Genomic DNA, 26,546 nt, shown 5'->3' with positions numbered 1-26,546 from the left:
ACCACCGCCTTCACATCACTTCTCACATACAGACATACACCACCACCTTCATATCACTTCTCACATACGGACATACACCACCACCTTCATATCACTTCTCACATACGGACATACATCACCATATCACTTCTCACATACAGACATACACCACTGCCTTCATGTGATGGTGCATTATGTGTGGTTTATTGTGAGTCCTCAGCAGAGAGGGATGACTCTCTAATCAAGTACCACAGGTTGTGTCTCCAGCCTATGGACAATTAGACGAGTCAGAGGTGAAGTCCGCAAGACATAAAGTGTTGCCATTGTCCAGTCCCCACAGGGGGTCATCAGGAGGCACCACAGTTATATTCAGCTCAGGTGCAGACCAGCAAACAAAGGTGATCCAATTATCTCCCCAATTGTGTCCTCATCCCGGCTGTGGCAATACACATGATAGCACAAAGGACCACAACTCACCTACAGACAGTGTATGACTACAAACTAAAGTCATTATAATGATGGTGACTAATAACTGAAAAAGATGTTCCTCCCCCTGAGGGGTATGTAAGGGCTTGTCCTGGGGAGGATGAAGAGATCTCCTGGATGTAGACTTTACTGAGAACTGAAGCTGAGGCCAGCGCTCTGAAGATGTTCCTGGGATTACCTTATTTTGTGGACTGTGTGTTGTTCCTGCATTGAACGCGACATGTTCTGTCAGCATTGGATACAATAAACCCTGTTGGAGTTGCCCTGTCGTCACTGGCTCTGTTGATCGTGTATTAACGTAATGAACCCTATGACACTTCATATCACTTCTCACATACAGACATACACCACCGCCTTCATATCACTTCTCACATACCGACATACCCCACCACCTTCAAATCACTTCTCACATACAGACATACACCACCGCCTTCATATCACTTCTCACATACAGACATACACCACCACCTACATATCACTTCTCACATACAGACATACACCACCGCATTCATATCCCTTCTCACATACAGACATACACCACCACCTTCATATCACTTCTCACATACAGACATACACCACTGCCTTCATATCACTTCTCACATACAGACATACACCACCACCTTCATATCACTTCTCACATACAGACATACACCACCGCCTTCATATCACTTCTCACATACAGACATACACCACCGCCTTCACATCACTTCTCACATACAGACATACACCACCACCTTCATATCACTTCTCACATACAGACATACACCACCGCCTTTATATCACTTCTCACATACAGACATACATCACCTTCATATCACTTCTTACATAAAGACATACACCATCGCCTTCATATCACTTCTCACATACAGACATACACCACCACCTTCATATCACTTCTCACATACAGACATACACCACCGCCTTCATATCACTTCTCACATACAGACATACACCACCGCCTTCACATCACTTCTCACATACAGACATACACCACCACCTTCATATCACTTCTCACATACAGACATACACCACCGCCTTCATATCACTTCTCACATACAGACATACATCACCTTCATATCACTTCTTACATACAGACATACACCATCGCCTTCATATCACTTCTCACATACAGATATACACCACCACCTTCATATCACTTCTCACATACAGACATGATTATTTGGGCATTTTTATTTACACTGCTGTTTTGTAACAAAAGGATCTCCTTATCTTGTTGCCTAGTCCTCTCCCCACAGTCTGTTTCTCCCCCCACCAATAAAGTCTGACCCCTCTCTAACCTAACTACCCCTTTATTTTCTACATTGACTTCCCTCCTCAGCCCTAGTTTAAATAATCCCCCCCAGCACAGCGGACCGCCTTCCATTTAGGTGCAAATCATCTGCAGAATACAGCTTGTACCCCAATGAAAAGTCAGCGATTAGACCTTATTAATGATATGTCTTGTGTGTACAATGACAACAAAGATTACGATGCTCTTTAAACCTTTAGTGACCGGCCTATTTTAGACCTTAATGACCAAGCAATTTTTTTTTTATGTTTTTCCATCGTCTCATTCATAGAGCTATAACTTCTTTATTTTTGCATTGCCACAGCTGTATAAGGTCTTGTTTTTTGCGGGACAAGTTGTAATATTTATTAGCCCCATTTTGGGGTACATAGAATTTATTGATGAACTTTTATTAATTTATTTTTGGGGGGAATAGAAAAAAAACGGCAATTTCGCCACCATTTTTTGCGTCCTAAATCTACGCCGTTTACTGTGTGGTATAAATAACACAATAACTTTATTCCATGGGTTGTTGCGTTTGCAGCGATACCAAATTTGTATCGATTTTGTATGTTTTACTACTTTTACACAGTGAAAACACTTTGTTTTCAAAATTATGTGTTTTTGTGTCTCCATATTTGAAGAGCCGTAACTTTTTTCTTTTTCCGCCGATGCAGCTGTATGAGGGTTTTTTTTTTGTGGGACGACTTGCAGTTTTTATTGGTAACAGTTTGGAGTAGATGCGACTTTTTGATCACTTTTTATCACATTTTGTTTTAAGGCTGGATTCAAAGAAAACAGCAATTTTTGCATTCTTTATTATTATTTTTTTACGACGTTCACTGTGCGGGTTAAATGATGTAATAAGTTTATAGTTGGGGTCATTACAGACGCGGCGATACCAAATATGTGCAACTTTTTTACTTTATTTTGTTTTCAAATAATAAAGCAGTTTGTAGGCCAAGGATAGTAAAACAAATCCCAAAAAATTATTTGCGTATATAAATGCTAAAAAGCCAAGGTCTGAACATGTAGGACCCCTAGATAGTGGTAATGGGGAGTTGGTCACAGGGGATCAAGAGAAGGCAGAGTTACTAAATGGGTTCTTCAGCTCTATATACAACAGAAGAAAAAGCAGCTAATGTAGCCGCTGCCAGTGCTCTTAATATATCAGTTGATATACTGAATTGGATGAATGTAGATATGGTGCAAGCTAAATTAAATAAATGTACACAAGGCCCCGGGACCAGATGGGTTACACCCTAGAATTCTTAAAGAGCTTAGTTCAGTTATCTCTGTCCCCCTTTTCATAATATTCAGAGAATCTCTAGTGACTGGTATAGTGCCAAGGGACTGGCGCAGGACAAATGTGGTGCCTATTTTCAAAAAGGGCTCTAGGTCTTCCCCGGGTAATTATAGACCAGTAAGCTTAACATCCATCGTGGGGAAAATGTTTGAGTGGCTATTCAGGGACTATATACAGGATTATGTGACAAAAAATAGTATTATAAGTGACAGCCAGCACGGTTTTACTAAGGACAGAAGTTGTCAAACGAACCTGATCTGTTTTTATAAAGAAGTGAGCAGAAGCCTAGACAGAGGGGCCGCTGTGGATATAGTGTTTATATGAGGGGTGAGGATAAGCCTAGACAGAGGGGCCGCTGTGGATATAGTGTTTATATGAGAGGTGAGCAGAAGCCTAGACAGAGGGGCCGCTGTGGATATAGTGTTTATATGAGAGGTGAGGAGAAGCCTAGACAGAGGGGCCGCTGTGGATATAGTGTTTATATGAGAGGTAAGCAGAAGCCTAGACAGAGGAGCCGCTGTGGATATAGTGTTCATATGAGGGGTGAGCAGAAGCCTAGACAGAGGGGCCGCTGTGGATATAGTGTTTATATGAGAGGTAAGCAGAAGCCTAGACAGAGGAGCCGCTGTGGATATAGTGTTCATATGAGGGGTGAGCAGAAGCCTAGACAGAGGGGCCGCTGTGGATATAGTGTTTTTGGACTTTGCAAAGGCATTTGACACTATCCCCCATAGACGTCTAATGGGTAAATTAAGGACTATAGGTTTAGAAAATAAAGTTTGTAATTGGATTGAGAATTGGCTCAAGGACCGTATCCAGAGAGTTGTGGTCAATGATTCCTACTCTGAATGGTCCCCGGTAATAAGTGGTGTACCCCAGGGTTCAGTGCTGGGACCACTATTATTCAACTTATTTATTAATGATATAGATGATGGGATTAATAGCACTATTTCTATTTTTGCAGATGACACCAAGCTATGCAATATAGTTCAGTCTATGGAAGATGTTCGTGAATTGCAATCAGATTTAAACAAACAAAGTGTTTGGGCATCCAGTTGGCAAATGAAGTTTAGCGTAGATAAATGTAAAGTTATGCATCTGGGTACCGACAACCTGCATGCATCATATGTCCTAGGGGTAGCTACACTGGGGGAGTCACTTGTTGAGAAGGATCTGGGTGTAATAATCTGCATGCATCATATGTCCTAGGGGGCGCTACACTGGGGGAGTCACTTGTTGAGAAGGATCTGGGTGTACTTGTAAATCATAAACTAAATAACAGCATGCAGTGTCAATCAGCTGCTTCAAAGGCCAGCAGGATATTGTCGTGTATTAAAAGAGGCATGGACTCGCGGGACAGAGATGTAATATTACCACTTTACAAAGCATTAGTGAGGCCTCATCTAGAATATGCAGTTCAGTTCTGGGCTCCAGTTCATAGAAAGGATGCCCTGCAGTTGGAAAAAATACAAAGAAGAGCAACGAAGCTAATAAGGGGCATGGAGAATCTAAGTTATGAAGAAATATTAAAAGAATTAAACCTATTTAGCCTTGAAAAAAGACGACTAAGGGGGGACATGATTAATTAATATAAATATATTAATGGCACATACAAAAAATATGGTGAAATCTGTTCCATGTAAAACCCCCTCAAAAAACAAGGGGGCACTCCCTGCGTCTGGAGAAAAAAAGGTTCAACTTGCAGAGGCGACAAGTCTTCTTTACTGTGAGAACTGTGAATCTATGGAATAGTCACCGCAGGAGCTGGTCGCAGCAGGGACAGGAGACGCTGCAAAAAGGCAAAGATCATATCCTAGAACAAAAAAGTATTCGCTCCTATGTGTAGAAATGTTTTCCTTCCCTTTTCCCGTCCCTTGGTGGAACTTGATGGACATGTGTCTTTTTTCAGCCGTACTAACTATGTAACTATGTAAGGGTGGGTTTTTCATTTTTTTTTTCACTTTTTATTAAACTTTTTTGTTATTTTTTTACTAGTCCCACTTTGGGACTTCACTATGCGATCCTCCAATCGCATTTATAATACACTGCAAAACTTCTGTATATAACGTATTACTGCCTGTCCATGTATTATGCCTCTGGCATACACTACAGGCAGACTTGGGGGCCTTTATTAGGCCTCCGGCTGCCATCGGAGACACAGACACTCGGTGATCTTATCGCTGGCTGCAGGTGGGATGAGAGGGAGCTCCCTCCCTCCCTCTACAAAACCACTCAGATGCCGCGCCCGCTATTGAGCTCCGCATCTGACGGGTTAAACGGGTGAGATCGATACTGATATCCAGGGCCGCCATCAGGAATTTCAGGGCCCCCTACAGCGAAATTTTCTGGGCCCCCCTACCGTGGCACCGTCTGTTAACGGTATTCCGTCCAGCACTATATCATGGTACCCAGGGCCGCCATCAGGGGGGGTATTAGGGGTACTCATGTGAGAGGCCCGGCCAAACCTAATTGAAAGGGGGGCCCGGCAACTGCCGCGACTTGCCTTTGGTAGAAAAAAAACAGGCCCCTGCAATGTCATGAGCTGCGGGCCCCCCTTTCAATTAGGTTTGGCCGGGCCTCTCACATCAGTACCCCTAATACCCCCCTGATATCGGCCCTGTGTGGCATGGGGGCCGTCAAACACCGCCGCCCGTGCGACCGATCGCGCGCACCCGCAAACTCCCGCGCATGCGCACCGGCGACCGCCTGGAACCGCGCACCGAATTTTGAGGCAGATTTTGACCTGCCCAACATATCTTGCCGCGTTTGTTGCCCGCGGCGATTGAGGACAGCAGACAGAAAACGCAGCGAAAAATGCATTTTCTGCCTCCCATTGATTTCGATGGGAGGTCAGAGGCGGAACCGCGGCAAGAAAGGACGTGCTGCTTTTTCTTTTTTCCGCGACTGGCTGCCATTGATTTCAGATTAAATCAATGGGAGGCGGTTTTGGAAGTTTTTTGGTGCTGATTCTGACGCAGTGTCCGAGTCAATATCAAGGCCCAAAAACTCTGTGAACTGGGCCTTATTGTTAGGGCTTATTCAGACGAACGTGTAATACGTCCGTGCAACGTGCGTGATTTTCACGCGCCTCGCACGGACCTATGTTACTCTATGGGGTCGTGCAGACTGTCAGTGATATTCACGCAGCGTGTGTCCGTGTGTCCGCTGCGTAAAACTGACGACATGTCCGATATTTGTGCATTGTTCGCGCATCACGCACCCATTGAAGTCAATGGGTGCGTGAAAATCACGGCCAGCACTTCCGCAGCCGTATGAACTATGAATGAAAACAGAAAAGCACCACGTGCTACAAGCATACAAACAGAGTGTCATAATGATGGCGGCTGCGCGAAAATCACGCAGCCGCGCATCATACGCTGCTGACACACGGAGCTGTTATGGACCTTTTGCATGCGCAAAACGCCACGTTTTTGCGCGCACAAAAAGCACACGCTCGTGTAAATCCGGCCTTAGGGTAGGAACACACTAGGCATGAACACTGCGGATTTTATGCAACACATTTTATTGTAGAGAATCCGCAGCGTATTACAGTCGCAGCCGAGTGGATGAGATATGAACAAATGTCATCCACACGCTGCAAAAAAAATGGACCTGCAGTGTGACTTTTGGCTTTTTAAGCCGCAACATGTCAATGTATTCTGTGGAATCGCCGCTCCTCTGTTGCGGAAATGCTGCGGTTCTGCCGCAAAAATCACACATGAGAAAAAAAAAAAGGCACTTTTTTAAATTTATAAAAAAGTCTAGACTTGCCCCGGCCGTAGTCCTGGTGACGCGATCCTCTATTCTTAATGCAGCCCGGCCTCCTGTCATGACGTTTCATCCCATGTGACTGCTGCAGCGGTCACATGGTCTACAGCGTCATCCCAGGAGGCGGGGCTACGTTCAGAAGAGAGAGATGCGTCACCTAAACTACGGCCAGGGCAAGTCTAAACTTTTTTTTCCCTGCAGGATTCCCGCAGCGGACACGCCTCACCAAACCTGCGTCACTATTTGGTGCGGTTTTGCTGGCAGAATTCCCTGCGGCTACCGGGGCGGATAAGCTGTGTAGTCTTACTCAGCATATCCGCCTAGTGAGTCCCTTATGATGTCGCTCCTGGAGCTGCTGCCGGTCTCTAAATAGGCAGTTGGTCCAGTAGAATTTGGAATTATTTTTTTTTGTGAACCAGCTTAAAAAAATACAAAACTTTTGTGTTAGGGCCTGTTTACATCACCGTTCGCTTCCGCTCCGGGGTTCCGTCTGAGGTTTCCGTCGGGTGAACCCCGCAACGGAAAGTGAAAGTGACAGCACAGCTTCCGTTTCCGTCACCATTAGCGCAGTCGACTGCGATATTGATTCCGTCCGAAAACCAGCCGGAATGGTGACGAACGGAAACCATTAGCGATGTTTCCGTCACCATTGAGATCAATGGTGACTGAAACGGAAGCTGTGCTGTCACTTTCACTTTCCGTTGCGGGGTTCACCCGACAGAAACCTCAGATGGAACCCCGGAACGGAAGCGAACGTGTACCCCTGAGGACGCTACTAGTTAGCGAAACATGTCGGGGGGGCTGTATTGATTTTTAAATCCCTACCTCAGCCGGATCCTTTGTCTACATACTAATAGAGGCACTGGTTGCCCTTGCACTGACTGTTTGCCGACACTCGGCATACACCGCAATTCTCAGATACTCTGCTGGGTTTCTCCAGCTGTTAAACTGACTTCGGTCTGTGGCAGTGAAATTTTAAAATTTATGTGTATAGTTTGTCCTTGCTACACGTAGCTCAATAAAAGTTGTAAACTCTAACTTTATCTTTATTATCCATTGGGTGGTCAGGAAATAGGGTTTTGTTTGCCTGCAGGCATTCCTTCTCTGACTATATATTGCACCCGCTGACTACCCAGGGTCAAATTTGTGTTTTTTGATATTGACTCGGACACTGCGTCAGAATCAGCACCAAAAAACTTCCAAAACCGCCTCCCACTGATTTAATCTGAAATCAATGGGAGCCGGTCGCGGAAAAAAGAAAAAGCAGCACGTCCTTTCTTGCCGCGGTTCCGCCTCTGACTTCCCATCGAAATCAATGGGGGGCAGAAAATGCATTTTTCGCTGCGTTTTTTGTCTGCTATCCTCAATCGCCGCGGGCAAAAAACGCAGCAAAAAAACGCGGCAAGATAGTGTGGGCAGGTCAAAATCTGCCTCAAAATTCTTTAAGGAATTTTGAGGCAGATTTTTTTTTGCCTGCAAAATACTGTGTGAACAGGGCCATACATGATCAGCACTTTGAGATAATTTACTCACTGTGTCAGAAGAGCTGCTCCCACTCCAGTCCTCTTCCGGCGATGTCTTCCAGGCGAGGTCTTCGGTCCAGACGTCCAGTCCTTCACCTCCAGCCAGGCTCCAGGTAAGTTTTGTCCATGTGTTTCCATAGGTGCGCCGCGCGGGCGATCGCGGGCGCGCCGCGCGCGGGGGTCGCGGTTTGCGCTGCGCGCGATGGTCGCTTCTGCGCGCGCGGGCGGTCGCGCACGCGGGCGGTCGCTGGCGCGGGAGCTTCGTTGTGCGCGCGATCGGGTGCGCGGGCAGACTGTTTGACGGCCCACCATGACGAGGGGAGGGGAGGGGAGGGGCCCGCAGCAGTAGCAGCTCACGACATTCTGTTGGTGAAAAAAACGGGCCCCATTGCAGGGGCCCGTTTTTTCCTACCAAAAGAATGTCGCGGCAGTTGCCGGGCCCCCCTTTCAATGAGGTTTGGCCGGGCCCCTCACACCAGTACCCCTAATACCCCCCTGATGGCGGCCCTGCTGATATCGATCTCACCCGTTAGATCAGGGATGCCCCCTGCTCTCATATACCTCTGGCAGCTGAGTTCAAATATCTTTGAGGGTTTTTAACGGAAGACCTGCTTGGTATCTATAGATCAGAATTATATTTGTCTGGATCATAGATAAAAAGATATTTCTTCTACTTAGTGGAACAATCGTGATGATTATTTTTGATGAATATATTCATGCAGAAATCGTTCTGTTCTGTGATCGAAGCCGAAGGAAGTTCCAAATTGTGGTGCAGTTTTTGGTGCGTAATCTCTGCTGTGGAAAAACAACTAGAAAAAAAACGTAATACCCCATTCTACGTCGTCATAACGACGCATTCCCCTCTTCTGAGTGCAGCTCGGCCTCCTGGGATGATGCTGCAGTCCATGTGACCACTGCAGCCTTTGATTGGCTGCAGCAGTCTCATGGGATGAAAAATCATCTTAAAAGGCCGGACTGCACTCAGAAGAGAGGAATGTGTCCCTGTGACAATGCCCACGGGGTAAGTATTAACTTTTTTATTAATTTTATACCCCCAAAAAATTGTGTTTTTTCTGATTTGCGATTGTTGTGGCGAAAACACAGTATTTCCGCCACAAACATTGCAACATTTGTCTATTTGTTGCGGGTTTTACCTCCCATTGAATTCAATGGCAACAGAAGAGCAGAGATTCCGCAATAACTTGGATAATGTATAACAAGATTGGAGGTTTTCGTCAATGCACAGTTGGCCATATGTTATCCGGCCTGGAGCAGGAGTTCCAGGGTGAATACCTCTGTGGCAGATGTCAGCATGTTGCCCTCCTGGAAGCTCACACTAGAGATCTGGAGGAGCTGAATGCAACATTGAGGGCGATAGACAATCTTGCTGATCACTGAGCACGCACTTAGTGGGGTAGATCTGGATGGGGGGGACTGGTTTAGGAGGACCAGGCAATTAGCTTGGTTAGTACAAATGGGGGGGAAGAAAGGGTTTCCTGAAAAGGAAGGTCACCCCCTTTTCTGTTATTCAAAGCAAAATTGCCAAGTTGGGTGCTGATGCGAGGGTGTCGGTCTCAAAAATGGCCGCTCTAGTGTATCCTGATTAGAGATGAGCGAACCGGGACAACCGAACCCGGTTTCGGTCCGAACTTCAGGAAAAGTTCGGTTCGCAGCGAATCCGAACTTTACCGGGTTCGGCCGAACCCGTTTTGACCGAACCCGGCTACATTTTGGCGCCTGCCACATGTTACATCTAAAATGGAGGATTACAGAAGATCACCTGACATCAGGCTACCCCATAATGCCTTGCAAACGGCTCTCCCAGCCTATCGGGAGGCAGCATAGGGGCGGGCTCAAGCCTGCAATAAAAGTCTATGCACGGAGCTCAGCGGCCATTTTACAGACAGGAGCTGTAGGAATAGCATCTCTGTGCAGTAAGGGAAAGCTTTAGGAATCTAAAAGGCAGGAATTCAGAAATCGAAGGGGCTCATCCACTACTCACTACTCAGCCAGTGTGTGAATACGCTTTTATAAGGGGCTCATCCCCGTTGCATCCAACTTGCAATACAGGCAGCCTAGTAGTACTATAAGGCCCAGCATTCCCTGAGTGCACTGCAGCGAGGCTGATTGAAATTCTCATTCATTGCCATTTGCCAAGCCAGTGTCCGTGTGTGAATACGCTTTTAAAAGGGGCTCATCCCTGGAATAACAATCCAACTTGCCATACAGGCAGCCTAGAAGTACTACAACGCCCAGCATTCCCTGAGTGCACTGCAGCGAGGCTGATTGAAATTCTCATTCATTGCCATTTGCCAAGCCAGTGTCCGTGTGTGAATACGCTTTTAGAAGGGGCTCATCCCCATTGCATCCAACTTGCAATACAGGCAGCCTTTGTAGTAGTGGTAGTAGTAGTACTACAAGGCCCAGCATTCCCTGAGTGCACTGCAGCGAGGCTGATTGAAATTCTCATTCATTGCCATTTGCCAAGCCAGTGTCCGTGTGTGAATACGCTTTTAAAAGGGGCTCATCCCTGGCCGTTATTAACAGGATAACAATCCAACTTGCCATACAGGCAGCCTAGAAGTACTACAACGCCCAGCATTCCCTGAGTGCACTGCAGCGAGGCTGATTGAAATTCTCATTCATTGCCATTTGCCAAGCCAGTGTCCGTGTGTGAATACGCTTTTAAAAGGGGCTCATCCCTGGAATAACAATCCAACTTGCCATACAGGCAGCCTAGAAGTACTACAACGCCCAGCATTCCCTGAGTGCACTGCAGCGAGGCTGATTGAAATTCTCATTCATTGCCATTTGCCAAGCCAGTGTCCGTGTGTGAATACGCTTTTAAAAGGGGCTCATCCCTGGAATAACAATCCAACTTGCCATACAGGCAGCCTAGTAGTACTACAAGGCCCAGCATTCCCTGAGTGCACTGCAGCGAGGCTGATTGAAATTCTCATTCATTGCCATTTGCCAAGCCAGTGTCCGTGTGTGAATACGCTTTTAGAAGGGGCTCATCCCCATTGCATCCAACTTGCAATACAGGCAGCCTTTGTAGTAGTGGTAGTAGTAGTACTACAAGGCCCAGCATTCCCTGAGTGCACTGCAGCGAGGCTGATTGAAATTCTCATTCATTGCCATTTGCCAAGCCAGTGTCCGTGTGTGAATACGCTTTTAAAAGGGGCTCATCCCTGGCCGTTATTAACAGGATAACAATCCAACTTGCCATACAGGCAGCCTAGAAGTACTACAACGCCCAGCATTCCCTGAGTGCACTGCAGCGAGGCTGATTGAAATTCTCATTCATTGCCATTTGCCAAGCCAGTGTCCGTGTGTGAATACGCTTTTAGAAGGGGCTCATCCCCATTGCATCCAACTTGCAATACAGGCAGCCTTTGTAGTAGTGGTAGTAGTAGTACTACAAGGCCCAGCATTCCCTGAGTGCACTGCAGCGAGGCTGATTGAAATTCTCATTCATTGCCATTTGCCAAGCCAGTGTCCGTGTGTGAATACGCTTTTAAAAGGGGCTCATCCCTGGAATAACAATCCAACTTGCCATACAGGCAGCCTAGTAGTACTACAAGGCCCAGCATTCCCTGAGTGCACTGCAGCGAGGCTGATTGAAATTCTCATTCATTGCCATTTGCCAAGCCAGTGTCCGTGTGTGAATACGCTTTTAGAAGGGGCTCATCCCCATTGCATCCAACTTGCAATACAGGCAGCCTTTGTAGTAGTGGTAGTAGTAGTACTACAAGGCCCAGCATTCCCTGAGTGCACTGCAGCGAGGCTGATTGAAATTCTCATTCATTGCCATTTGCCAAGCCAGTGTCCGTGTGTGAATACGCTTTTAGAAGGGGCTCATCCCCATTGCATCCAACTTGCAATACAGGCAGCCTTTGTAGTAGTGGTAGTAGTAGTACTACAAGGCCCAGCATTCCCTGAGTGCACTGCAGCGAGGCTGATTGAAATTCTCATTCATTGCCATTTGCCAAGCCAGTGTCCGTGTGTGAATACGCTTTTAAAAGGGGCTCATCCCTGGAATAACAATCCAACTTGCCATACAGGCAGCCTAGTAGTACTACAAGGCCCAGCATTCCCTGAGTGCACTGCAGCGAGGCTGATTGAAATTCTCATTCATTGCCATTTGCCAAGCCAGTGTCCGTGTGTGAATACGCTTTTAAAAGGGGCTCATCCCTGGAATAACAATCCAACTTGCCATACAGGCAGCCTAGTAGTACTACAAGGCCCAGCATTCCCTGAGTGCACTGCAGCGAGGCTGATTGAAATTCTCATTCATTGCCATTTGCCAAGCCAGTGTCCGTGTGTGAATACGCTTTTAGAAGGGGCTCATCCCCATTGCATCCAACTTGCAATACAGGCAGCCTTTGTAGTAGTGGTAGTAGTACTACAAGGCCCAGCATTCCCTGAGTGCACTGCAGCGAGGCTGATTGAAATTCTCATTCATTGCCATTTGCCAAGCCAGTGTCCGTGTGTGAATACGCTTTTAGAAGGGGCTCATCCCCATTGCATCCAACTTGCAATACAGGCAGCCTTTGTAGTAGTGGTAGTAGTAGTACTACAAGGCCCAGCATTCCCTGAGTGCACTGCAGCGAGGCTGATTGAAATTCTCATTCATTGCCATTTGCCAAGCCAGTGTCCGTGTGTGAATACGCTTTTAAAAGGGGCTCATCCCTGGAATAACAATCCAACTTGCCATACAGGCAGCCTAGTAGTACTACAAGGCCCAGCATTCCCTGAGTGCACTGCAGCGAGGCTGATTGAAATTCTCATTCATTGCCATTTGCCAAGCCAGTGTCCGTGTGTGAATACGCTTTTAAAAGGGGCTCATCCCTGGAATAACAATCCAACTTGCCATACAGGCAGCCTAGTAGTACTACAAGGCCCAGCATTCCCTGAGTGCACTGCAGCGAGGCTGATTGAAATTCTCATTCATTGCCATTTGCCAAGCCAGTGTCCGTGTGTGAATACGCTTTTAGAAGGGGCTCATCCCCATTGCATCCAACTTGCAATACAGGCAGCCTTTGTAGTAGTGGTAGTAGTACTACAAGGCCCAGCATTCCCTGAGTGCACTGCAGCGAGGCTGATTGAAATTCTCATTCATTGCCATTTGCCAAGCCAGTGTCCGTGTGTGAATACGCTTTTAGAAGGGGCTCATCCCCATTGCATCCAACTTGCAATACAGGCAGCCTTTGTAGTAGTGGTAGTAGTAGTACTACAAGGCCCAGCATTCCCTGAGTGCACTGCAGCGAGGCTGATTGAAATTCTCATTCATTGCCATTTGCCAAGCCAGTGTCCGTGTGTGAATACGCTTTTAAAAGGGGCTCATCCCTGGCCGTTATTAACAGGATAACAATCCAACTTGCCATACAGGCAGCCTAGAAGTACTACAACGCCCAGCATTCCCTGAGTGCACTGCAGCGAGGCTGATTGAAATTCTCATTCATTGCCATTTGCCAAGCCAGTGTCCGTGTGTGAATACGCTTTTAAAAGGGGCTCATCCCTGGAATAACAATCCAACTTGCCATACAGGCAGCCTAGAAGTACTACAACGCCCAGCATTCCCTGAGTGCACTGCAGCGAGGCTGATTGAAATTCTCATTCATTGCCATTTGCCAAGCCAGTGTCCGTGTGTGAATACGCTTTTAAAAGGGGCTCATCCCTGGAATAACAATCCAACTTGCCATACAGGCAGCCTAGTAGTACTACAAGGCCCAGCATTCCCTGAGTGCACTGCAGCGAGGCTGATTGAAATTCTCATTCATTGCCATTTGCCAAGCCAGTGTCCGTGTGTGAATACGCTTTTAGAAGGGGCTCATCCCCATTGCATCCAACTTGCAATACAGGCAGCCTTTGTAGTAGTGGTAGTAGTAGTACTACAAGGCCCAGCATTCCCTGAGTGCACTGCAGCGAGGCTGATTGAAATTCTCATTCATTGCCATTTGCCAAGCCAGTGTCCGTGTGTGAATACGCTTTTAAAAGGGGCTCATCCCTGGAATAACAATCCAACTTGCCATACAGGCAGCCTAGTAGTACTACAAGGCCCAGCATTCCCTGAGTGCACTGCAGCGAGGCTGATTGAAATTCTCATTCATTGCCATTTGCCAAGCCAGTGTCCGTGTGTGAATACGCTTTTAGAAGGGGCTCATCCCCATTGCATCCAACTTGCAATACAGGCAGCCTTTGTAGTAGTGGTAGTAGTAGTACTACAAGGCCCAGCATTCCCTGAGTGCACTGCAGCGAGGCTGATTGAAATTCTCATTCATTGCCATTTGCCAAGCCAGTGTCCGTGTGTGAATACGCTTTTAAAAGGGGCTCATCCCTGGAATAACAATCCAACTTGCCATACAGGCAGCCTAGTAGTACTACAAGGCCCAGCATTCCCTGAGTGCACTGCAGCGAGGCTGATTGAAATTCTCATTCATTGCCATTTGCCAAGCCAGTGTCCGTGTGTGAATACGCTTTTAAAAGGGGCTCTGAAATGTCTGGGAAAAAAAAGGTTGTGAAAGGACGGGGTAGAGGAAGAAACACCCATGCCGTCTCCTCTTCCAGTCCAAATGTTGGATCTGTTGGTGCCAGACCCAGTAGCAGCATTTGTGGCACAAGACATGTGCCCAGTTCCACTAGTAGCAGCTGCCATGTGCCTGCTAGTAGTAGTATCAGCAAGCCAGACTTGTCCATCTCCTCCGGTGGGCGGGTTACTTTAGACAATACGGCCATTGTGGACTGGTTGGCTGGCTCGCGGTCATCTCAGCAGGAAGACTCTGACGATCTGGCTTCAAGCCAGGTTTCGTTGGATTCCAGATCCTCTACAGTTCCTTGGCACGGTGACAGTAGTAATATAGGTATTTCTAGCGTTTCCATTCCATCATCTATGTCTTCGCTCCCCCTTCCTAGCGGGAAGCCATCTTTCCTGAGAGTCCTAAGAGACATCTCCTCGGGTGCGAAGGAAGATACTGAACAACATAGTGATGATGATGATTTGTTTTCCGCGAGTCAGCCAACGGAGTGTGTTGCGGCGGTGGTGGAGGTGGAAGCGGTGACCGAGACGCATAGCTGCGGTAGTGGGGGTGTTGGTGGTGGTAGCCGTGGTGGCAGACGCAGTAATGAGGGGGGGCATGGAGCCCGCCATGATGTCACATCACATTCACAACACAGTGACAGAAGTGGCGGGGATGATGAGGAAGGCTATGATGATGATGTTGTTTTAGACAGGACGTGGGAACCAGGTGACGAGGTGATGACGGCGTCAGAGGAGGAGGGTAGTAGTGGCGGCACTGGATGTGATAAACAGCCAAGCCGAGGTAGGGGCAGAAGTCAATCTGCAAAACGTTGCAGCGGTAGGGTCAGCTCAGGAGCCGGTGACGGCGACACAGATGCTGGTGTAGGTTCCCGAAAAAAGCCTGCCAGACAAGGGGCAAGCTCGGGTGGTTGTGGTGGTGGTGGTGGTGGTGGACGTGGTACTACCTCTTTACGGTACTCTGCCGTGTGGCAATTTTTCTGTACCTTCCCAGAGGAGGAAAACATGGCACAGTGCCGTATCTGCAAGCAGAAAGTAAGGCGTGGGCAGGGCAGCAATGTAGGAACTACTGCTCTACGTAAACACATGGAACGGCATCACAAGGCCATGTGGGACAATCAACATGCCCCACCATCATGTACATCTAATGAAGACCCCTCTTCCGCTGCTGCTGCTGCTCCGAGTCCCTGTCATCTAAGTAGTAGCCAGGCCTTATCCACCATGTCGTTGTCATCATCATCATCACTGTCATCTAGTGCTCCTCCTATGTCCCGTCAGTTATCCATTACGGAATCGTTGTCCAATAAGCAACAATATATACCCAGTCATCCACTTGTCGTGCGGCTTAATTCACACCTGGCAAAGTTGTTGGTGGTGCAGTCGCTGCCATACCACCTGGTCGACTCCGCCGGCTTCAAGCAATTGATGGCGTGCGCTCAGCCTAGGTGGCGAATACCTAGCCGACATTACTTCTCCAAAACAGCTGTCCCTGCCTTGCACAAGCATGTGGAGGAAAAGGTGTCCAAGTCCTTGCAATTATCCGTGTGCAGCAGGGTACATGCCACCGTCGACACGTGGAGCAGCAACTATGGGCAGGGACAGTACATGTCTTTCACGGCCCACTGGGTCAATATTTTGCAGTCCGATGCACCACCGCAGCAATGCCAGGCATTACCACCTCCACGCTTGTATGTTTCTAGTTCAACTCCGGACACCAGGCGCCTACCATCCTTCTCCTCCTACTCCTCCTCCTCCTCCTTGCCTTCCTCCTTGGAGGTCTTCCCGTCCCCGACAGGACACAGCGTATCTTCCACTCCTCCTCCCTCCTCTTTTCATAGGTGCAAGGTGAAGCGCCACAACGCTGTCTTACACCTGCTGAGCCTGGGCGAGAAAAGCCACACAGGGCAGGAGCTGCTGCTGTGCATCAAGGAGGAAATCGCACGCTGGCTGTCTCCTCTGAAACTCACACTGGGCAATGTTGTCTCTGATAACGGCAAGAACGTTGTGGCTGCACTGCGTCTAGGTCACCTGACACACGCTCCTTGCATGGCACATGTGATCAATCTGGTCATAACACGCTTCTTAAAGTCATATGTTGGTTTGAAGGGTGTGCTGGCCATGTCCAGGAGGGTTTGCGTTCGCTTTAGACGTTCGTATGCATTTAAGCACGCCCTCCTGGACTTGCAGCGTCAAAACAATCTCCCAGAACACAGCCTGATTTGCGACGTTCCAACACGATGGAATTCCACCCTGCACATGTTGGACCGTCTGTACGAACAGCGGAAAGCCGTGAATGATTTCCTGATGCAGCAGACGGGCAGCGTTTGGAGCCAGTGTAATTTCGAGCTCAGGCACTGGCAGCTGGTTAGAGACGCATGTCGCGTTTTGAGGCCCTTTGAAGAGGCCACACGATTTGTGAGCCGTGACGCTAGCGGAATGAACGATGTTATGCCGCTGATATTCATTATGGAGCAAACGCTCACAGCGATGATTCAGCAAAGGATGGAGGAAGGATCACATCTGGCTATGGATGTTGAGGAGGAGGAGGAGGATGAGGAAACAGGACCTGAAGAGGAGCTGGATTTGGAGATGGAATCACAGGAAGGGATAGGGGACGAGGCAGCCGCACAACATGACAGTGATGGTGGTGATGACGAGTCTGACGACGACCTTGATGATGGACAACCATGGCAGTATGGGGCGGAGATGGAACCAACCGGGCCCTCTGAAACGCTGGCCAGGATGGCGAGCTGTATGCTTCGTTACTTGCGCGCTGACTGTCGTATTGTTAGCATGAAGCAAAGAGATGACTACTGGATAGCCACACTTTTAGACCCTCGGTATAAAGCCAGAATGGGGGAGTTTTTTGCGCCTTCCGAGAGGGAGGCAAAATTGGCTTATTATAGAGAGAAGCTATGCAGCCAGCTTGTCATGGCTTTCAAACGGCAGACACCCGCTGCAAGCATGTCTGACCGGGGGGCCACTCTCCGCTCCCCACTGTCTCATCGTTCCACCGCCTCTGGCAGAGCTACCTCTGCAATAGGCGGCAGCCGTGGCAGCAGCGGCAGCAGCAGCAGCAGCAGCAGCCAATTCAGTTTGGAAAATATGATGACAACATTTTTACATCCAATACCCCGACCTGACACACATCGTAGCACTAGTCACCAAAGGGATGTTCACCATCTCCAGGTGCAGCACCTAAACAACCAGGTTCACTCGTACTTGGACTGTGCCCTTTCTCCGTCAGAAATGCTGATCCCAGACCCCATGGACTTCTGGGTCAGCAGATTGGATCATTGGCAAGAACTGGCCCAGTTTGCCATGGGTGTACTGTCTTGTCCACCCTCCAGTGTAGCGTCAGAGAGGGTATTCAGCGCAGCAGGGGGCTTCGTCACCCCTAAGCGAACAAGATTGTCCGCCAACAGCTTGGAAAATCTCACGTTTCTGAAAATGAATCAAGCGTGGATCGGTGAGGATTTTAAAACCCCTGTGCCTGATGCCACTGATTAGATCTTACATTGCTGCTGCTGCTGCCGCCTGCTACTGCCGCCTGCTACTATGGGATTCTGTCCTGTCCACTCTTTTTTTAATGTGCCGCTGTTGGTGCTGCAGCTGCTACTACTTCTACCACCAATCCACCCCAGTGCCGTCTGCTACAAGCAGGCCTGCCCCACCAGAGGGCTTTGTCCTGTGACTCTCCAGTCTCTTTTTTTAATGTGCTGCTACTACTGCTACTACTGCTTGCACCCTTGCTGTCTGTGTTGGCTAGTACCTCTACTACCACCAATACACCTACACTGCCATCTGCTACAAGCAGGCCTGAGGCCTGCCCCACTACAGGGCTTTGTCCTCCTGTGACTGTCCAGTCTCTTTTTTTAATGTGCTGCTACTACTGCTACTACTGCTTGCACCCTTGCTGTCTGTGTTGGCTACCTCGACTACTACCACCAATACACCTCCACTGCCGCCCGTCTGCTACAAGCAGGCCTGAGGCCTGCCCCACCACAGGGCTTTGTCCTCCTGTGACTGTCCAGTCTCTCTTTTTTTTAATGTGCTGCTACTACTGCTACTACTGCTTGCACCCTTGCTGTCTGTGTTGGCTACCTCTAATACCACCAATACACCTACACTGCCGCCCGTCTGCTACAAGCAGGCCTACCCCACCACAGGGCTATGTCCTGTGACTGTCGTCCAGTCTCTTTTTTTAATGTGCTGCTGCTACTACCAGTCCTACCACCCTTGCTGTCTGTGTTGGCTAGTCTACCTCTACTACCACCAATACACCTCCACTGCCGTCTGCTACAAGCAGGCCTGAGGCCTGCCCCACCACAGGGCTTTGCCCTCCTCTGACTGTCCAGTCTCTTTTTTTAATGTGCTGCTACTACTGCTACTACTGCTTGCACCCTTGCTGTCTGTGTTGGCTACCTCGACTACTACCACCAATACACCTCCACTGCCGCCCGTCTGCTACAAGCAGGCCTGAGGCCTGCCCCACCACAGGGCTTTGCCCTCCTCTGACTGTCCAGTCTCTTTTTTTAATGTGCTGCTACTACTGCTACTACTGCTTGCACCCTTGCTGTCTGTGTTGGCTACCTCGACTACTACCACCAATACACCTCCACTGCCGCCCGTCTGCTACAAGCAGGCCTGAGGCCTGCCCCACCACAGGGCTTTGCCCTCCTCTGACTGTCCAGTCTCTTTTTTTAATGTGCTGCTACTACTGCTACTACTGCTTGCACCCTTGCTGTCTGTGTTGGCTACCTCTAATACCACCAATACACCTACACTGCCGCCCGTCTGCTACAAGCAGGCCTACCCCACCACAGGGCTATGTCCTGTGACTGTCGTCCAGTCTCTTTTTTTAATGTGCTGCTGCTACTACCAGTCCTACCACCCTTGCTGTCTGTGTTGGCTAGTCTACCTCTACTACCACCAATACACCTCCACTGCCGTCTGCTACAAGCAGGCCTGAGGCCTGCCCCACCACAGGGCTTTGCCCTCCTCTGACTGTCCAGTCTCTTTTTTTAATGTGCTGCTACTACTGCTACTACTGCTTGCACCCTTGCTGTCTGTGTTGGCTACCTCGACTACTACCACCAATACACCTCCACTGCCGCCCGTCTGCTACAAGCAGGCCTGAGGCCTGCCCCACCACAGGGCTTTGTCCTCCTCTGACTGTCCAGTCTCTTTTTTTAATGTGCTGCTACTACTGCTACTACTGCTTGCACCCTTGCTGTCTGTGTTGGCTACCTCGACTACTACCACCAATACACCTCCACTGCCGCCCGTCTGCTACAAGCAGGCCTGAGGCCTGCCCCACCACAGGGCTTTGCCCTCCTCTGACTGTCCAGTCTCTTTTTTTAATGTGCTGCTACTACTGCTACTACTGCTTGCACCCTTGCTGTCTGTGTTGGCTACCTCGACTACTACCACCAATACACCTCCACTGCCGCCCGTCTGCTACAAGCAGGCCTGAGGCCTGCCCCACCACAGGGCTTTGCCCTCCTCTGACTGTCCAGTCTCTTTTTTTAATGTGCTGCTACTACTGCTACTACTGCTTGCACCCTTGCTGTCTGTGTTGGCTACCTCGACTACTACCACCAATACACCTCCACTGCCGCCCGTCTGCTACAAGCAGGCCTGAGGCCTGCCCCACCACAGGGCTTTGCCCTCCTCTGACTGTCCAGTCTCTTTTTTTAATGTGCTGCTACTACTGCTACTACTGCTTGCACCCTTGCTGTCTGTGTTGGCTACCTCGACTACTACCACCAATACACCTCCACTGCCGCCCGTCTGCTACAAGCAGGCCTGAGGCCTGCCCCACCACAGGGCTTTGCCCTCCTCTGACTGTCCAGTCTCTTTTTTTAATGTGCTGCTACTACTGCTACTACTGCTTGCACCCTTGCTGTCTGTGTTGGCTACCTCGACTACTACCACCAATACACCTCCACTGCCGCCCGTCTGCTACAAGCAGGCCTGAGGCCTGCCCCACCACAGGGCTTTGCCCTCCTCTGACTGTCCAGTCTCTTTTTTTAATGTGCTGCTACTACTGCTACTACTGCTTGCACCCTTGCTGTCTGTGTTGGCTACCTCGACTACTACCACCAATACACCTCCACTGCCGCCCGTCTGCTACAAGCAGGCCTGAGGCCTGCCCCACCACAGGGCTTTGCCCTCCTCTGACTGTCCAGTCTCTTTTTTTAATGTGCTGCTACTACTGCTACTACTGCTTGCACCCTTGCTGTCTGTGTTGGCTACCTCGACTACTACCACCAATACACCTCCACTGCCGCCCGTCTGCTACAAGCAGGCCTGAGGCCTGCCCCACCACAGGGCTTTGTCCTCCTCTGACTGTCCAGTCTCTTTTTTTAATGTGCTGCTACTACTGCTACTACTGCTTGCACCCTTGCTGTCTGTGTTGGCTACCTCGACTACTACCACCAATACACCTCCACTGCCGCCCGTCTGCTACAAGCAGGCCTGAGGCCTGCCCCACCACAGGGCTTTGCCCTCCTCTGACTGTCCAGTCTCTTTTTTTAATGTGCTGCTACTACTGCTACTACTGCTTGCACCCTTGCTGTCTGTGTTGGCTACCTCGACTACTACCACCAATACACCTCCACTGCCGCCCGTCTGCTACAAGCAGGCCTGAGGCCTGCCCCACCACAGGGCTTTGCCCTCCTCTGACTGTCCAGTCTCTTTTTTTAATGTGCTGCTACTACTGCTACTACTGCTTGCACCCTTGCTGTCTGTGTTGGCTACCTCTAATACCACCAATACACCTACACTGCCGCCCGTCTGCTACAAGCAGGCCTACCCCACCACAGGGCTATGTCCTGTGACTGTCGTCCAGTCTCTTTTTTTAATGTGCTGCTGCTACTACCAGTCCTACCACCCTTGCTGTCTGTGTTGGCTAGTCTACCTCTACTACCACCAATACACCTCCACTGCCGTCTGCTACAAGCAGGCCTGAGGCCTGCCCCACCACAGGGCTTTGCCCTCCTCTGACTGTCCAGTCTCTTTTTTTAATGTGCTGCTACTACTGCTACTACTGCTTGCACCCTTGCTGTCTGTGTTGGCTACCTCGACTACTACCACCAATACACCTCCACTGCCGCCCGTCTGCTACAAGCAGGCCTGAGGCCTGCCCCACCACAGGGCTTTGTCCTCCTCTGACTGTCCAGTCTCTTTTTTTAATGTGCTGCTACTACTGCTACTACTGCTTGCACCCTTGCTGTCTGTGTTGGCTACCTCGACTACTACCACCAATACACCTCCACTGCCGCCCGTCTGCTACAAGCAGGCCTGAGGCCTGCCCCACCACAGGGCTTTGCCCTCCTCTGACTGTCCAGTCTCTTTTTTTAATGTGCTGCTACTACTGCTACTACTGCTTGCACCCTTGCTGTCTGTGTTGGCTACCTCGACTACTACCACCAATACACCTCCACTGCCGCCCGTCTGCTACAAGCAGGCCTGAGGCCTGCCCCACCACAGGGCTTTGCCCTCCTCTGACTGTCCAGTCTCTTTTTTTAATGTGCTGCTACTACTGCTACTACTGCTTGCACCCTTGCTGTCTGTGTTGGCTACCTCGACTACTACCACCAATACACCTCCACTGCCGCCCGTCTGCTACAAGCAGGCCTGAGGCCTGCCCCACCACAGGGCTTTGCCCTCCTCTGACTGTCCAGTCTCTTTTTTTAATGTGCTGCTACTACTGCTACTACTGCTTGCACCCTTGCTGTCTGTGTTGGCTACCTCGACTACTACCACCAATACACCTCCACTGCCGCCCGTCTGCTACAAGCAGGCCTGAGGCCTGCCCCACCACAGGGCTTTGTCCTCCTCTGACTGTCCAGTCTCTTTTTTTAATGTGCTGCTACTACTGCTACTACTGCTTGCACCCTTGCTGTCTGTGTTGGCTACCTCGACTACTACCACCAATACACCTCCACTGCCGCCCGTCTGCTACAAGCAGGCCTGAGGCCTGCCCCACCACAGGGCTTTGCCCTCCTCTGACTGTCCAGTCTCTTTTTTTAATGTGCTGCTACTACTGCTACTACTGCTTGCACCCTTGCTGTCTGTGTTGGCTACCTCGACTACTACCACCAATACACCTCCACTGCCGCCCGTCTGCTACAAGCAGGCCTGAGGCCTGCCCCACCACAGGGCTTTGCCCTCCTCTGACTGTCCAGTCTCTTTTTTTAATGTGCTGCTACTACTGCTACTACTGCTTGCACCCTTGCTGTCTGTGTTGGCTACCTCTAATACCACCAATACACCTACACTGCCGCCCGTCTGCTACAAGCAGGCCTACCCCACCACAGGGCTATGTCCTGTGACTGTCGTCCAGTCTCTTTTTTTAATGTGCTGCTGCTACTACCAGTCCTACCACCCTTGCTGTCTGTGTTGGCTAGTCTACCTCTACTACCACCAATACACCTCCACTGCCGTCTGCTACAAGCAGGCCTGAGGCCTGCCCCACCACAGGGCTTTGCCCTCCTCTGACTGTCCAGTCTCTTTTTTTAATGTGCTGCTACTACTGCTACTACTGCTTGCACCCTTGCTGTCTGTGTTGGCTACCTCGACTACTACCACCAATACACCTCCACTGCCGCCCGTCTGCTACAAGCAGGCCTGAGGCCTGCCCCACCACAGGGCTTTGTCCTCCTCTGACTGTCCAGTCTCTTTTTTTAATGTGCTGCTACTACTGCTACTACTGCTTGCACCCTTGCTGTCTGTGTTGGCTACCTCGACTACTACCACCAATAAACCTCCACTGCCGCCCGTCTGCTACAAGCAGGCCTGCCCCACCACAGGGCTTTGTCCTGTGACTGTCGTCCAGTGTCTTTTAATGTGCTGCTACTACTCACCCTTGCCAATAAAAAGGGTCAATTTTTGGAGGGCTTGTGAAAAGCCATTGCTTGTTGCTTTTACATCCATGTATGGAAGAACCCCGGCAGGCATCTGCCAATAAAAAGGGTCAATTTTTGGAGGGCTTGTGAAAAGCCATTGCTTGTTGCTTTAATGCTTTTACATCCATGTATGGAAGAACCCCGGCAGGCATCTGCCAATAAAAAGGGTCAATTTTTGGAGGGCTTGTGAAAAGCCATTGCTTGTTGCTTTAATGCTTTTACATCAATGTATGGAAGAACCCCGGCAGGCATCTGCCAATAAAAAGGGTCAATTTTTGGAGGGCTTGTGAAAAGCCATTGCTTGTTGCTTTAATGCTTTTACATCCATGTATGGAAGAACCCCGGCAGGCATCTGCCAATAAAAAGGGTCAATTTTTGGAGGGCTTGTGAAAAGCCATTGCTTGTTGCTTTAATGCTTTTACATCCATGTATGGAAGAACCCCGGCAGGCATCTGCCAATAAAAAGGGTCAATTTTTGGAGGGCTTGTGAAAAGCCATTGCTTGTTGCTTTAATGCTATTACATCCATGTATGGAAGAACCCCGGCAGGCATCTGCCAATAAAAAGGGTCAATTTTTGGAGGGCTTGTGAAAAGCCATTGCTTGTTGCTTTAATGCTTTTACATCCATGTATGGAAGAACCCCGGCAGGCATCTGCCAATAAAAAGGGTCAATTTTTGGAGGGCTTGTCAAAAGCCATTGCTTGTTGCTTTTACATCAATGTATGGAAGAACCCCGGCAGGCATCTGCCAATAAAAAGGGTCAATTTTTGGAGGGCTTGTGAAAAGCCATTGCTTGTTGCTTTTACATCCATGTATGGAAGAACCTCGGCAGGCATCTGCCAATAAAAAGGGTCAATTTTTGGAGGGCTTGTGAAAAGCCATTGCTTGTTGCTTTTACATCCATGTATGGATGAACCCCGGCAGGCATCTGCCAATAAAAAGGGTCAATTTTTGGAGGGCTTGTCAAAAGCCATTGCTTCTTCTTTTACCACCTTATATGTATGAACCCTGGCAGGCATCAGCCGCCTAAAATGGTAAATTTTTGTACCTTTTTTAACAATGCATTAAGCATACAACATGCACAAGTGCAGTGGTTTCTGTTAGTTATCTCCGTGTCCCATCCGTTTTCCTAGAGCCATACATGTTGGCGTAACTTTGACACCAACTTTGCATTAAAGACAGCTCAAAAGTACTTGGATACACTCATGGGTGACCTAAGAGTGTTATACAGGGCTTCTAGGGCTTTAAAACAGTGTTATACACGATTTTTAGGGGCTTTCTTGTATTACAGGTTCGGTCAGAACTAGTTCGGTCCGAATCGAACTTTTGCACGAAATTCGGCGAACTTGCCGAACCGAACTTTTCATAAGTTCGCTCATCTCTAATCCTGATCTCCCTGGGAGAACAGCCCAGCTAGTAGTCAGGGGGATGGTAATGCTGGTAAGGAAAAACAGTTAATGGTTAAAGGGGATTCTATGATCAGGAAGACAGATAGAATAATTTATCGCCAAGACCGCCTCAACCGAATGGTTTGCTGTCTCTTTACTGTCTGGACTGTGGAACAGGATAAGAAGATCAATTTGTTACAAAACAACACTAAAGATAAATGTGTCCAAAAATGTAAAAAAAAATCACATTCCTAAAACGGAATGTAAAAAATTAGAAGGAAATTTAAAGGGGTCTTCATATTAAGAACATTTATGACATACCCACAGGATAGGTGATAGTTGGATCGCTGGGGGCCTCACCAGTGGGGTCCCCACTGATTCTGACCCTTCTTGTCCCTCCTCCCTGTGCGATCACAATAAGAGGGATTTTAAATGGAGTGGCGGTCGCGTATGTGCCCTGCCGCTCCATGTAATGTCCATGGGGCTGACGGAAACAGCCGTACGTTGGATTCAGAAACTCCAGTGATCAGGAGACCTGGAGAGAAGCTCAACTAGTCATACATTGTGGTTTCATATGCCGGCCATTCAAACGATGGCCAACCCTGTAATACCTTGAAGGACTGGGTCCAATAGAGGAAGAGTCTACCTTTCTTGGCTACTCTCCACTCAGTCTATCCTGGTTTGATCTTCTGTAAGTTGACCACATTGTTGAAGAAGACCTGTTATTCCTGAGGTTTTCCTAATTTAATAGCTCTGACATCTATAACTGAGGGACTATGCAATGGCCTTCATAAAGCAATGTAACCACCTTAGATAATATGTAATTTTTTATATATACGTTGATCTCAAGCCAAGAATATCACCTACAACAGCAGAGGAACGACTAAATGGCGGAATTCCTAGACTATCCACTGGCCTGGCATGCGGATTTCAGATTGAGCTACATATGAAGACTCGATATTTCCATCTTTAAAAAATAAAGACATTTTTTGGAACAGGGTTGGGTAGTGGCAAACCTTGTCTGATGATAAAATAGAGGTTTTATTTCGAGATGATCCCTTTTACTACAGAAACCGGCCAGGCAATTCGATTATAGTTACAGTTCTGGCTTTAGAGACCCCTGGTGATCGCTGAGATCGCCAAAAGAAGCTGTGGCTGGAAACATATTTCCCCCTGTAGCAGCCGCTGCTGGCGAGATGTGGAATTACATGTCAACCATATTAGCAGCTCCCTGCTCTGGCTCATAGGCAGGAACGGTCTTAATAGGACAATAGGACTATTTCTTATAAAAGACCAGTTTATTAGTACGGAAGGTTTTGTCAATTCCTATTGGATATTCACGACTGCACATTTTATTC

The 26,546-nt window shown here is 48.7% G+C and overlaps 1 protein-coding gene across 1 annotated transcript in view; it reads right to left on the bottom strand.

The window, feature by feature from the left end:
• The window catches only part of LOC142663082 (membrane-spanning 4-domains subfamily A member 4D-like), an 86,583-nt gene that overhangs the window by 8,631 nt on the left and 51,406 nt on the right, over positions 1 to 26,546 (bottom strand). The gene's annotated exons all lie outside the window — the stretch shown is intronic.

This window comes from Rhinoderma darwinii, chromosome 11 (genome assembly GCF_050947455.1).
Source record: "Rhinoderma darwinii isolate aRhiDar2 chromosome 11, aRhiDar2.hap1, whole genome shotgun sequence".
NCBI lineage: Eukaryota > Metazoa > Chordata > Amphibia > Anura > Rhinodermatidae > Rhinoderma > Rhinoderma darwinii.
This window is presented reverse-complemented; position numbering and strand designations above follow the sequence as displayed.